The following is a 12,852-nucleotide window of genomic DNA, read 5'->3' on the forward strand; positions in this document are numbered from 1 at the left end:
GGTCTACGCTACCCGAGAATATAGTACTCCACCATCCTACATCATCCATGATGTTTTCGTAAGGTGGGTACATGCTACTCTTGCCATCTCCCACTCCCAATGCGTAGTTAGCTTTTCACATAATGGAATAGCCGAGGTCTTAGGCTTACCAGACTATGTGGCTAGTACTACAAAAAATCTTGATCCAAGGGCCAACAACGAATGGTCCTTAACCAACACAGATGAGACAAGCACGACCAGGCAACCATGTTGGCTTAACCACCAGAGACAACCCATGTCCCATCCGGTCTCTAGTTTATTTGTATTCATTATTAATCTCAGAACATTTCTCGAGTATAGAACCATTGCGAATGATGAATTCATCACTCGACTCTTATAATCTAAGCATGGCTTAGGGTTACTAATATATCATCTTTACTTCAAGGTTGACAATGATAAGGATTAAAATATCAAGGCAGGCATGCAACAGTTGGTAATCAGCCAAACCATAATCACTTAATGCACAAAGCATAGGACTTAAAGAGTAATAACATTTGTAAAACACAAAGAAGGGGTTTAAATGTTCCAGGGCTTGCCTTGGTTAGTAGAGGTGTTAGGTTCTCCTGACGAACCACAAATATCGAAACCAACCTCCACTGGTGGATTCTCTTCCTCTAGAACTTGATCAATGGTCACTTCCTCACCTTTGGTCACTACACGTGATAAAAGATGCATGCTTGACATGATGATATGCAATGAAAATGATGTATGAAAGACGCAACGTGGATTAAGATGATCAAACAAGATTAATTAACTTGAGTACAACTTTCCTTCACTTGTTAATTAAGTTAATTACTCACAAATCCATCTTATTATCATTATCACTAAGTTGATTATGATCATAACAAGAAAGTGATTAAGTTGCCAAGGAACATCCAAGGGGTCAGTGTTCTAAGATCCACAATCAAGTCCAAAATCACTTCAAGGTTATTTAAATAGTTATAGAAATAATTTGGGTATTTATTTAATTAATAAAAAGGCATTTAAACACACTTAAATTAATTAACAAATTTAAAATTATCAAAATAGTATCAAACTTTTTGTGAAGGCGGGTATTAGCATTTAAAGCATACACAAAAAGTTTCATGATTAAAGCATAATTATTTTAGCCTATAAAAATTATACAAGGTCCATTTATAATGAAAAGAGGTAAGTTTTAAGCATGCAAAAACTATTGATTTTTATGATTTCATATTTTTCCTAGATATAGCATATCATGAAGAGGCTACACAAAAATTTTCATAATTTTATCACACTTAAATGATTTTATATGAATTTTATAAGAATTAGTACTTTTAATCTTTTTCTGAAATTCAAAAAGGAATAAAAATAGGCACAGAGACTAACAGGCGGGGCCCGTGGTCAGCGCACAGTGCGCCCGCGTTGACCATGGCGCGCATGGCCATTGACCGATGGCTTCTCGCCGACGGTGACCTCGCCAGCAATGAGACCTGCACCTACGTGTTCCCCTCGACCTCACACACACTCCTAGGCTACCAGCTGAACGAGTTAGAGCCCCACACGAGCTTGCCCATGGCCATGGCGGCATGGCGGCGCATAGCACGGTGGTGTGGCGGTGACGCGGCGACGGTGCTACGGTAGCGACCTAGCTAGGGCTCGGGTTAGCACCAAGAGCTCACCGCGATCACGCTCGGCTACTTGGTTGAAGCGGAGACGGAATGGAGGTGCGTTGCCAGTGTTAAGGGCGGATCCGGCGGCATGAACCGGAGAAGACGGCAGCGTTCCGGCGCGTCCTGCACGGTAACAATAAAAAGGAGAAACCGATCACCACCACGGCATCAAGGCAAAGCTAGAGCAAAAGAGAGATGGGCGTGAGACCCACCAGAGTGGTCTGGCCATGACAAGGTGGTCACGGCGGTGATGGCGGACGGCCACGAGGAAGATGATGGCCTCTGGCCAACTCTGACGGAAAGAGGCGGCACGAGCAGGCTCAGGTGAAGTGCAAGAACGAGGCGGAGCAAGCTACGAGATGGAGCGGGCGGAGGTGAAGTGAGGGCGGCGAATTTTGCCGGCGAACTGAGGTGCACGGCGATGATGCTGAAAGAGAAAAAGAGCGAGATGGCTGCCAGCGTGGGGTATTGAAAGGCGAGGGTGACACCACGACATTGGCAGCACCTTCATGAGCTTGGCCACGTAGGCAACCACGCGTCCACGTGCGAGAAACGCCGCGGCGGCCACAGCGGACACCGGTGAACAGAGAGAGGGAGAAAAGAGAGGAATGGCACCGGGGGTACTGTTCATGTCTGAGGGGGCATCTTCTTCTTCCTTTTTATCCCAATTCTATATAAAAACTTGAAAAACTTTCTTACTTCCGCGGTAATCTATGAATTATTTTGAATCATTGTAACTAATCGTAACTCTACTTCTATTTAATGAAACACGTGTCACAAGGACACGTTTGGAAAAAAACAAAGTATGTCCATTCTGTAGAAGAATCCCTAAAAATAAAGCTCGTCTATTTTTTAAAGTCGCCACATCAAAATTAACTAAATTGAAAATAAAGCTCTCTGTTTTTTAAAGTCATCACGTCAGCAAACTAACTGAATTTCGTTCGCGCGCTGCCAGATTGCAAGAGGCCATCGTGGCATCGTATACCGACATCCAGGCCGATCCTACCCACCATGGAAAATTGGCTGCAGCAATCGGCTACCAAGACAAGGGCGTCTATAGCCAGGGGCAGAGGGAGGGAGGAGGGGGCTGGGGGCTGCCACCCCACAATGATCTACAAGATCCTCTTTTAGGTGTAGATATACTTGTATAATATATATTTTTTTGAGGAAAGCCGCCCTTTATTAGCTCATAGTTTATTTACAAACACCATCGGATGACAACAAAACCAGACATTTCTACCAAGAGACATGGATATAGAGCTCCTAGCTAATCTATGTGCATCCACATTTGAACTGCTTCGTTCATGGACGAACTCCATGTGGGGGAAGGTAGCTCTCCTCGCCATGCTCACCTTCACTGTTGGCCCGTATAGCCCCATTTCCCTCTCCATGGATATTCTTCGCTGCATTGATATAGTCTCAAGCCACCCTAAACTTGTGCATTAGCAGGTCCGATGCCAATGCCAAACCTTCCCGACAAGCTATCGTTTCAACTACTTTCGGGCTGGTTATGCCTTCCATCACTAGCACTGAGGCTCCCAAAAAGTTCCCTGCTTCATCTCTCTCCACTGCAGCTACGGCAGAAAGATCAGAGGTCTTTGCCATTGCTGCATCAAGATTTACTTTTGCAAGACAAGGCGGTGGGTAGACATCTCGACGACAACGTTGGTAGGCCACCCCCGCTACTCCCCTGAAACCTTCTTGGTCACCATGAGCTCTTCCAGATAACTCTCCACAAAAATGTGCGTGGGCAAGGGGCTTTGGAAAACATTCTCATGAATCACCAATCGCCTCACATGCGAAATCACTCACAAGCGAAACACAACCCGTGTAATTGCCTCATGAGACAAAGTCTTCCACACTACCGATAACCATGCTCACACATCTCCTTCACTTATCATACATAGTGCCCTAGCGATCTCCTCTTGCTCCAACGCTAGACGGCCTTCGCCATGTGACACTCTAGGCAGGAGTGTTTCCAAGAATCCGAGCCGCCGCAAACACTGCACCGGCTATTGTCGACCATGTTTCTCTAATGCTGGTGTTGGCATTTCTTAGCATCACTCTTTACTAAGTTGTCATCCCTAGCAATGATGCCAAAAATACGTTGTTGGTAATTATTGAGAACACTTGTAAATTTATATATACTAAGTAATCCGCAAGTGCACAGATAATATACCATTGTAGCATTTCACCCGGGAGTATGCCAGGTATCGTTATTTATATTTTAACCATAGGGAGGAGCAATGGGGTGGCTAGAGATATTGACAGATGTGCATACTTATGACAAGATCATTAACTCTCATACTATAGCAAGGGTAAGTCAAATGATAAATAAATGATAAGTGTAAGGCATTGATAGTAATCCAGAGATAGAAATAGATACTCATAAATGTAGTATGGCTAAGCAGGAGATTAGTTAAGAGCAAAAGATTCCTAGGTCATTTCTTATTTACTAAGTATTTTGTACACCCAAGTATATACACTCTCATCTATAGCACAACTAACTCTGTATCTATGCATAAGGAACATTACTAAGGAAGATCAAGAACAGAGCTTATCTCCCTTCACAACTAGGTTCTACTTATTCTACAAATGGGGAGTGGACTACAAAGGACTCAACAGGAGTGTCACATCTGCGATCTACCACATGACCCAGAGTGTAGAGTGCATCCGCAGGTAAACAATATTTAAGCGACATGCTTACATAATGTCGACCACTTAACTCACTCGAGTACTAAACTAAGCGCTTTGCGAACATATGCATAAATTCATCATCAATCATGACTATATCAAGTATACTACTAGAGCAAACTAGGAAGATAATAAATAGAAACATAGTATTGAAGTAGCACAAAGTCGAGATATAAAGGAATACAATGGCTTTACCAGCCTCCAGATGACGAATCCGGAATCCAGAGCAATAGCCCATAGTCTACTTAAATCTTGCTAGCTAGCCTATACTAGAACTTTGAAGAATTGGAGCTCTATTCTCTTCTCTCTAGAAAGCTTAATTTCTGATCTGATATTGACTTATGCAGTTCTGCCTAAGGGAGGGGGTAGAGGCTGGTATATATAGTCCAGACCCTCAATTCTGGACCCTTGGATCATACCGACTTGAATAAACAGCATGGATGCAATCCTTAAGGCGATGGAGAACCAACATACGAAGCTGGTGGCTAACTGGTGGGCCTAGGGGCCAGCTGGCCTGCAGGTGGGTGATTACTTTCATACCCATATACTTGTTATATTGACGGTTTATAATGTTTGTTAACTACCGTCAACAAACTTCCCTAAGCCTAACCATTGCTCGCCCTGAGCAATACTAAACTCAGCAATGGATTAGGAGTTGCATCAATGTTTTCACTCCTCAAAAGTGCACATGCGTTCAAGCAAGAATTCTCCTCCGAATTAGAACAAACTGATCTGACTTTCATACTTACTCATATTACCTTCAACCATGGGGTTTGTAGCCTTCACTTAGGTCTTGAGCAATTGAAAGACTGAACGATCAAGTCAAGCACTATGTCTCAAGCTCTTTGTTCAACCATTATTCAGGAGTTTTTTGCAAGTTTTCAAAATAAAACTCAGAGATTCCATTGTATGACACTCTCAAGTCTCTCAAAATATGTGGTATTTGTGAATCCTCACCAAGGCAATAGTGATGTTATGCCTTTCTCTTCCTACAACTAAGGCTTATGTGGAGCTCATAGGAATGGTGATAATACGAAAGAGCATACTTGCAATACATATATTGTAAAGTCAAACAATGGATCCAAAGTGAGTCATACAATCAAATCAAGATGTGCATGTGTGTGGAATATATGGTGGATATATATGGTGGCTAGCCTAATTCTACTATGCTCCTTGAAAACTTATCTCTCTTTTAAAACTTGAAAACATTTGCAAGAGAACATGGGCTATATTATTCATCTCTCTTTTTTCAGGTGGGCATCTAAGTACCCATTGTTTTAAATATCTCATACACTTGTCCATTTTTTCTCAACTTTCTTTTTTCTCTCTTTCTTTTTTTATGGATAACTTTTGCATAGCCCACGCTTCTTTTCTGCGATAAACTTTGGAGAGATAGCAACAAGAACTTGGAGCATTTATTTGGTGGATGGAACTTATTAAGAATATTTTTGTTGCTTACTCCCGGTGTAGGAGTAAAATATTTTTGGGTGGATCTAGATGGAAGGCATGTTTTTGCGCCTACCCCCAGTGTAGGAGTAGTGCTTATGTGGGTGGTGTGTATGTGATCTTGATTTTATGAGCATGACAAACCTCTGATAAGGGTCAACAAAGCTTTACCAAACTCAATGCAAAACAAGTAGCATATGTGAGTGGAAGTTTTCCTAGCCTAAATATTATGTTTGGCTTTGGTAGGAATTCAAGCTCTGTCATACATGACCTCATCATGTTGCATTTTTATGTTTTTCAAAAGAAATCTCTAGACTTTAGTATCACTTGGAACAAGATAAATAGTAGCTCGGACCTTCTCATATCATATTCATCAATTACCTAGACTTAGATCAAGCATATGCTACCCACGAGTTTCAAGTTCAGAGCAAATTCTCATGTCAAAACAGTGATATCCAATACTCGAGAGAATTCATGACTGAAAACTAGGTACTTGAAAGGAATTTCAACAGAGCAACTATTTATCATTTCCATTATGAGAATTCATCTTCAAGTTCTTTTTATTTATTCGCTCTTAAAAACAGAAATTTTTATTTGATTTTCATCATCATTTTTTAAGATCACACCTTACTATATATAAAAGATGAAGACAAATTTTTATTTTGTTTTTGAGTTATGCATCTTTTTTATATATAAGACAAAAATAAATAAATAAAAGGAAATGGAAACAAAATACTAGAAAAGAAAACTTACCTTAGATAACGCGAGATCCTCCACCCCAAGCTGGGTGTTATTGTAGTCGATCAGAATGGCGGGTCAAAGTTGAACTACTAGAACAGATAGCTCCAGTTCTCATTCTCCTGCTGCTAAAGTTGTTGGATGTTGGTGAGGCGATCTCCCACTTCTGCTTGCCACTAGGAGTGCTGGTAAAGCGTGTTCTAAATGTCTTGTTGCGTCTCTTCTATGGTTGTCAACCTATTGTCGAGGCGGGAATGCTCCATCTACTGGTCATGGTAGCCCATAGGCTAATCATGATAGCCATGAGCAGAGAAGGACATATGTCCTCCCCGGTGGTCACTTGAAACTTCTTCATAGGGCTGTTGTTGATAGTAGTCGAAGTTGCCATACTGCCATTGCTCACTTGAGCCCTACTGCCAGGAGCTCTCAGCTTGCTGAGGAGCGGGCTGCTCCCAACCAGCATGCTCAGGTACATGCAAGAGGATCCCGGCTGATCCCAGCCTGTATAGCTGGTGAAATCCCATCCCTCTAGAATTAGGTCATCACCGTGGTACCTGGGCTGCGGGTTGCCAATTATTCTCTGAAAAGCACTTCTACGAGGTGCTACTTCCCTGACCTGTAAATCAAAGACAAAAGAATTCACCGCATACAAACTGAGGTTCTAATCTGGTAACGAAATCTCAGTTGTATATCCCAGATACATCATGACAAGTTGTCCATTATTGTTCTTTTTCAGCATGTGAGCCTGGAGGAAGTATTCATAATCAATGTATCAGCGATCAATGTTCTCAATGTAAGAGAGTGAATCATTTTTCAATAAACCCAAATTTTGGGCAATGCGAGTGACCAAAGAGGTACACCCGACATCTCCCTTAAGCACAAAAACTTCCTTCCATTGATTTATCATGAACTTAACAGGTGAAACTTTCCTTCTCTTAACCATGGCACAAAGTAACTTAAGTTCATCCATCCTCACGGTGCAAAAGTCTATTCTAGGAAGCAAAGAAAATCCTAGCCACTTATGTACGAAGTGCAGGGTAGGGTGATGGATATCACTAGTGTGAGGATGGTGACAATTAGGTTCTTTGGTTATTTCTCTCTAGAATTTTACTCTATCATAATCTTGCTGAGGAGAGTCTACATCAACTATGCACTGTGCATTAAATCCTAGAAGATCACTAAGCTACATCTAGGGGATAGAAAAATCTTTCCTAAATAGTCTAAATGTAACTTCAAAATCAGTGGTTTGCAAGGTGCATAGAAATTCTAGTGTTAAGAGTTTAGACCCCGACTCATCAATTTGCCAAACATTTTCCCATCCAACGGTTCTAATTATGATTTCAAATTCAGTGTCCATACCTGTGGAGCATAGAAGGGCTAGGTCATAAGCTGGAGTAAGAATGAACCTTCGGGTCTTTAGTTGCTTGAAGGTGTCTTTCTCTGTCTTGTTCCAAAATTTTAGGTACTTCTCTTCTAGGAGAATGTTCATCTCAGCAGATGATGACCCAGACGGTGCTCCAATAGTGGGAGATGGAACATTGATCTGCATGTTGACACTTCCTCTAGAAGAAGAGCTTCTCGTCAAACGGAATGATACCGCGCACTTGAGCTTACTATTGACGGTCATTAACGTTCATCATAAACCATCAATATAACTTATATAAATGCATAAAAAAGATCACCAACATAGGTCTAGGGGTTTAAACTAATAAATTCCACAAGTTTTGGTGAATCTGTGTTTGCAGAAGGATTTATCCAGAAAACCATCAAGATGGACCTATTCGTCAAAGTAAATCACGCTTAACCACAGCGTAAACAACTCCAGGAGACTCTAGAAGACTCCAAAAGACTCTCCACCAAAGATAGAGCTGAGAGGCTGATAGGGGGGGCGGCCGGCCCCACCCATAGGCCGGCCAGCCTATGGGCCCCACCTGTCAGGCTTTCCTTTCTACGTCGGCTCTCTGCCGCCTTAAAGATCACATCTACATCGTTTATTCAAGTTAGTTTAATCCAAGGGTCCAGAATTGATGCTACCCCCTATATATACGGCCTATACCCCCTCCCTAGAGCCATCTAGAAACCCTAATTCATATCTCTCATTCAGATCAACACACACTAAAAGGATTAGGTCTAGAGCTCTCCAATGTAGTAGATTAGTAGCTCGGGAGTGAGGGTCAAGTTGGGCTCATGCTCAAGTTCTGAATCTAGTCGTGGAGGCTTGGCAAAGCCTCGTATCTTCACTTCTACATCTTGTAAGACTTATTATCAATTCATTATATTCCTATCTACATGGCTATGCTTACTTTTAATATGTATCTTGCTTAGTTGAGGTTATCATTACTTTTGTGTGTGAATTCATAGAGCGCTTAGCCTACTAGTTTACCATGGTTGGGCTAAGCAGCCAAGCCTCATGTAAGCATGGTGCTTATACGATGCTCTACCTATGAGTACACCCTATTCTCTGGTTGTGTGGTAGTAGCGGGAGGTGATAGCCCCGTCTATCCTTTGTAGTCCACACTGAATTGAGCAGGTTCTTAAATTGTAGGACCATAGTCGTGTTAATAGAGTTATCTTTTTGTGGTGCTCTACTATCTAAGCGGCGTCTAAAAGTGCACAAGAGTAGAGTTAGTCTTAGCTATAGTCGGGTATATATATACTTTGATCCGATAATAAGAATATCATAGGAATCTACCTCACTCATTGTTCTCTTGAGTTAACTAGTCTATTTTATCTTTATAGATCTATCCCCTGAGTGTTATTATGCTTAGTTCCTATCCATATATGCTTAGTTCCTATCCATATATTTACCCCCTACTTAAGCTATGCTGGTATGTTGATAAATATTCCTATATTACTCAATAAGTCTTTACTCCATTGTTTCCCTGTGGTAAAATACAAATAATGATACCTGAAATACTCCTAGTAAAATGCTACAATGGTATTACGTGCGCTTGTGGAATCCTTCATATTCTATTTGCGTTAATAAATACCAACACTTGCTCATCTTCCTGCAAAATAAATAGACAACACAACTCGTGGAACGGATTAGGAAAATAGAAAGTCGGCGGTTAGCCATCCAGAAGTTAGTCATCCATGGGTTAGTCATTCGAGGATTAGTCATTCTTGATTGCCTATTGGATTTTCTAATCAAGATTTTGATAGAACTTTCACTCTAATCTTTTTGATTTCCCTCTTAGTTTTAATAGCACTTCCACTCTTAACCTCTCTTACTCTTCTTCAAAATTTTGACAGCACTTTCACTCTTACTCTTTCTCAACTTTCCTAACCCCAACAACACTTTCCTAACCCCAACAACACTTCAAACTATGAAATTGGAGTTTGGAATTTTGAACTTAGAGAGCTGGTTTGTAGTGTGTGTGGATGAATTGGGCAGCCAGGAAGGTGGCCTTTTATAGGCGGGAGAGCAGCAGGCCAGCTAGCAAAGTGGTAGGGCCGGCCGGCCCCCCATGGTGGCCAACTAGTCTCCCCTTCCTCTAGATACTTCTTTGCTTCTCACTTAAGCAAGAGTGAATGGTCGTCGGAGGAAATTCGGTGGAGAAATGACCTAAGTGGAGATGGAGGTGGAAATGGAGGTGATGGTGGAGATAGAAGTGATGTGTGGTGGTTAAGTGGGTCCCATGTGTCTCCTGTGGATCCCGGATGCATGTATTTCTACCGTATACACATGTATAAATATGCAATGCAAAAATATTTTATGATATTATGAAATATAGGAAGATGAATAGATGGTATTTTTAAATTTTTACGCCTCTATGGTAAATATTTATTATGGATTTTTACGCTCCATAAAAATTATTTACATGGGGCTTGAATTTTATAATGCCATGATGAGAATTTTTATTTTATAATGCAAATGTTGAAAAGTAAATATGCTAAGATAAAATGATTAATGTGATATGATAAAGTAAATATGGATAACTACCGATTTTACCTCCCAACGAGGGTTCAGAATTTTAAGTCCGCCAAACCGGACTTCTACAGTCGTGTTTATTCTTCAAGTGCATCAGTCGGTCTCAGAGATGGGGACCTTGACGGTTGCACTTGCTTCTCTTGCCACTCCAAATTAGAGCATTGTTCCGATCTTGCCTTGAAGGTGAATCGCTCTTCCTTGCCATTGATATAGAATTTAATTTCTCTGGCTCCAACATCAATGTGTGCTTTTGTAGTGCTCAGGAAAGGTCCCCAAGGATGAGGGGTGCCTTCATGTCCTCCTGCATGTCAAGTACTACAAAATCCACTAGAATAAAGAAGTTTCTTATTTTTACCGGAATATTCCCGGTGATTCATGGACCAATTGGTAGGCTAGTTGCAGGCATATTGACATTGGTGTGAGTGTTGAATAGTTGAGCTTGTCAAAAACCTTCTTGGGTATGACACTAACACTTGCTCCAAGATCGCATAGCGCATTCTCAAAGTTTTGGTTTCCGATTGAACAATAAATAGTGGGACATCCTGGATCCTTCTTCTTGACAGGTGATGTGTCTAGGATGGCAGCACTACACTCCTCTATTAACTGGATTACCTTAGTGGTAGGTAGTGGTCTCTTGTTGTTCAGAATGTCTCTAAGGTACTTCGCATAGGTGGGTACCTGTATGGCATCTAGCAGAGGAATATTGACATATAACAATTGAATTACATCTACAAACTTACCAAACTGCTCATCCATTTTAGCTTTTTGATTTCTACATGGAAATGGTAGGAAGGTGGTGTCATAAAAATCTTGCATCATTTCCTATGCTTGTGGTTCAACTTCTTTAACTTCATCATCCTTCTTCTCCTCTTGTACTGCTACCGGTGTCTTACCTGTCCTTGTCGGATATGGTGGATCACGAGTAGACTTGCCACCTCTTATGGTTATGGCATTGATCTTCTCAAGGTTAGTGGCAAAAGGCAGAGTAGCGGCCAACTAAGCTAATTGTGATTCTATTTTTATTACAGCTAAGTTGGTCTTTTATGGTAGAAAAAAAACTATTCATTTTAGTGTTTATGTTTTCTAGGACTTTATCATTAAAAGCAAGCTTCTTAGAAATATTCTCGTTAATCATGGCTTGATCTGATGGTTGCTTAGAATTAGAAGAATTATTACCTAGGTACTTACCATGATATTTTGACCATTGTTGTTGTTGACCCCATCCTTGTCTCTGTTGTTATGGAGCAGAATTATTGACGACGATGTTTGCATCTTCTTGAGATCCAGGGAAAGCAACCCCCAAATATTCTCCACATATGTTTTGGGAATTAAAAGCATCTTGTTTGGCCTGATGATCTTTCTTGTATTTGGCTCGCTATTCAAGCTAATTCAATAGTACATCCATCTTAGTTGACAATGCACACACCTCTTCTGGTACTTCTTCACTCTTATTGCATGCTTGAATATTGCATTAGGACCAGCCTTGATTAGAAGCTATCTTCTCCATGAGAGTTTTAGCTTTCTGAGTTAATCCATGGTAAAAGTTTTGCATTAGCAACCAATCCTCCATCCCATGATGAGGTTAATCTAAAATGTATTCTTGAAAACATTCCCATGCTTCTAGAATAGTTGCTCCTTTCTGCTGTTGGAAATTAGAAATCTTTCCTCTTAAGGCATTGGTCTTGCCTGTAGGGAAAAACTTTGCTAGAAAGGCCTTCGAACATCTTGCCCACGTGTTGATATCTTCTTTGTTGGTGTAGAACCACTGCTTCGCCCTTCCCACTAATGATGTCTTGAGCAATGCCCTTGAAGGTGACTATGCTGCTAATCTCCAGAAACTTCTGAAGATGAGCACTAGCATCTTCATGTGCCTTTCCGCTGAATGGAGTAGCTTGCACCATGTTGATGAGGCTTGGCTTGAGCTCGAACTCAAGGTTGTTGGTTTTGAGTGTTGGTCCCATGCGAATGTTCTCAGTTCTTGAAGCAGAGAACTCACGCAGAGTCTTTTCAGCCATAGCTTCAGAAACTGGTGTTAAGCTTCTTCTTGATTGGGTTGATTCTGATTGATGGAGATTGTTGGTGAATCACAACCAATCCTACAATACCCTATATAATATATGAACAAAGATAAACAAGAGTAAGCCTGCTAAAGCAGAGGTATAAAGTTATGATCTCATCTATAAGTATTTATTTGATCAATTCTCTTAGCCTTGTGCCCCTCCCTAGCAACGGAGCTAGAAATGCTTGTTGGCATTTCTTAACATCACTCTTTACTAAGTTTTCATCCCTAGCAATGATGCTAGAAATGTGTTGTTGGTAATTATTGAGAACACTAATAAATTTATATATACTAAGTAATCCGCAAACGCACAG

The 12,852-nt window shown here is 41.0% G+C and overlaps 1 non-coding gene across 1 annotated transcript; it reads left to right on the top strand.

Annotated features, from left to right (window-relative positions):
* The first annotated feature begins 12,047 nt into the window (after positions 1–12,047).
* LOC136462146 (small nucleolar RNA R71) lies at positions 12,048–12,154 on the top strand. Its single transcript, XR_010760664.1, has one exon. It is a non-coding gene; the product is annotated as a small nucleolar RNA R71 (small nucleolar RNA).
* The last annotated feature ends 698 nt before the right edge of the window (positions 12,155–12,852 follow it).

The sequence above is a fragment of the Miscanthus floridulus genome, chromosome 6, assembly GCF_019320115.1.
Source record: "Miscanthus floridulus cultivar M001 chromosome 6, ASM1932011v1, whole genome shotgun sequence".
NCBI classification, from domain to species: domain Eukaryota; kingdom Viridiplantae; phylum Streptophyta; class Magnoliopsida; order Poales; family Poaceae; genus Miscanthus; species Miscanthus floridulus.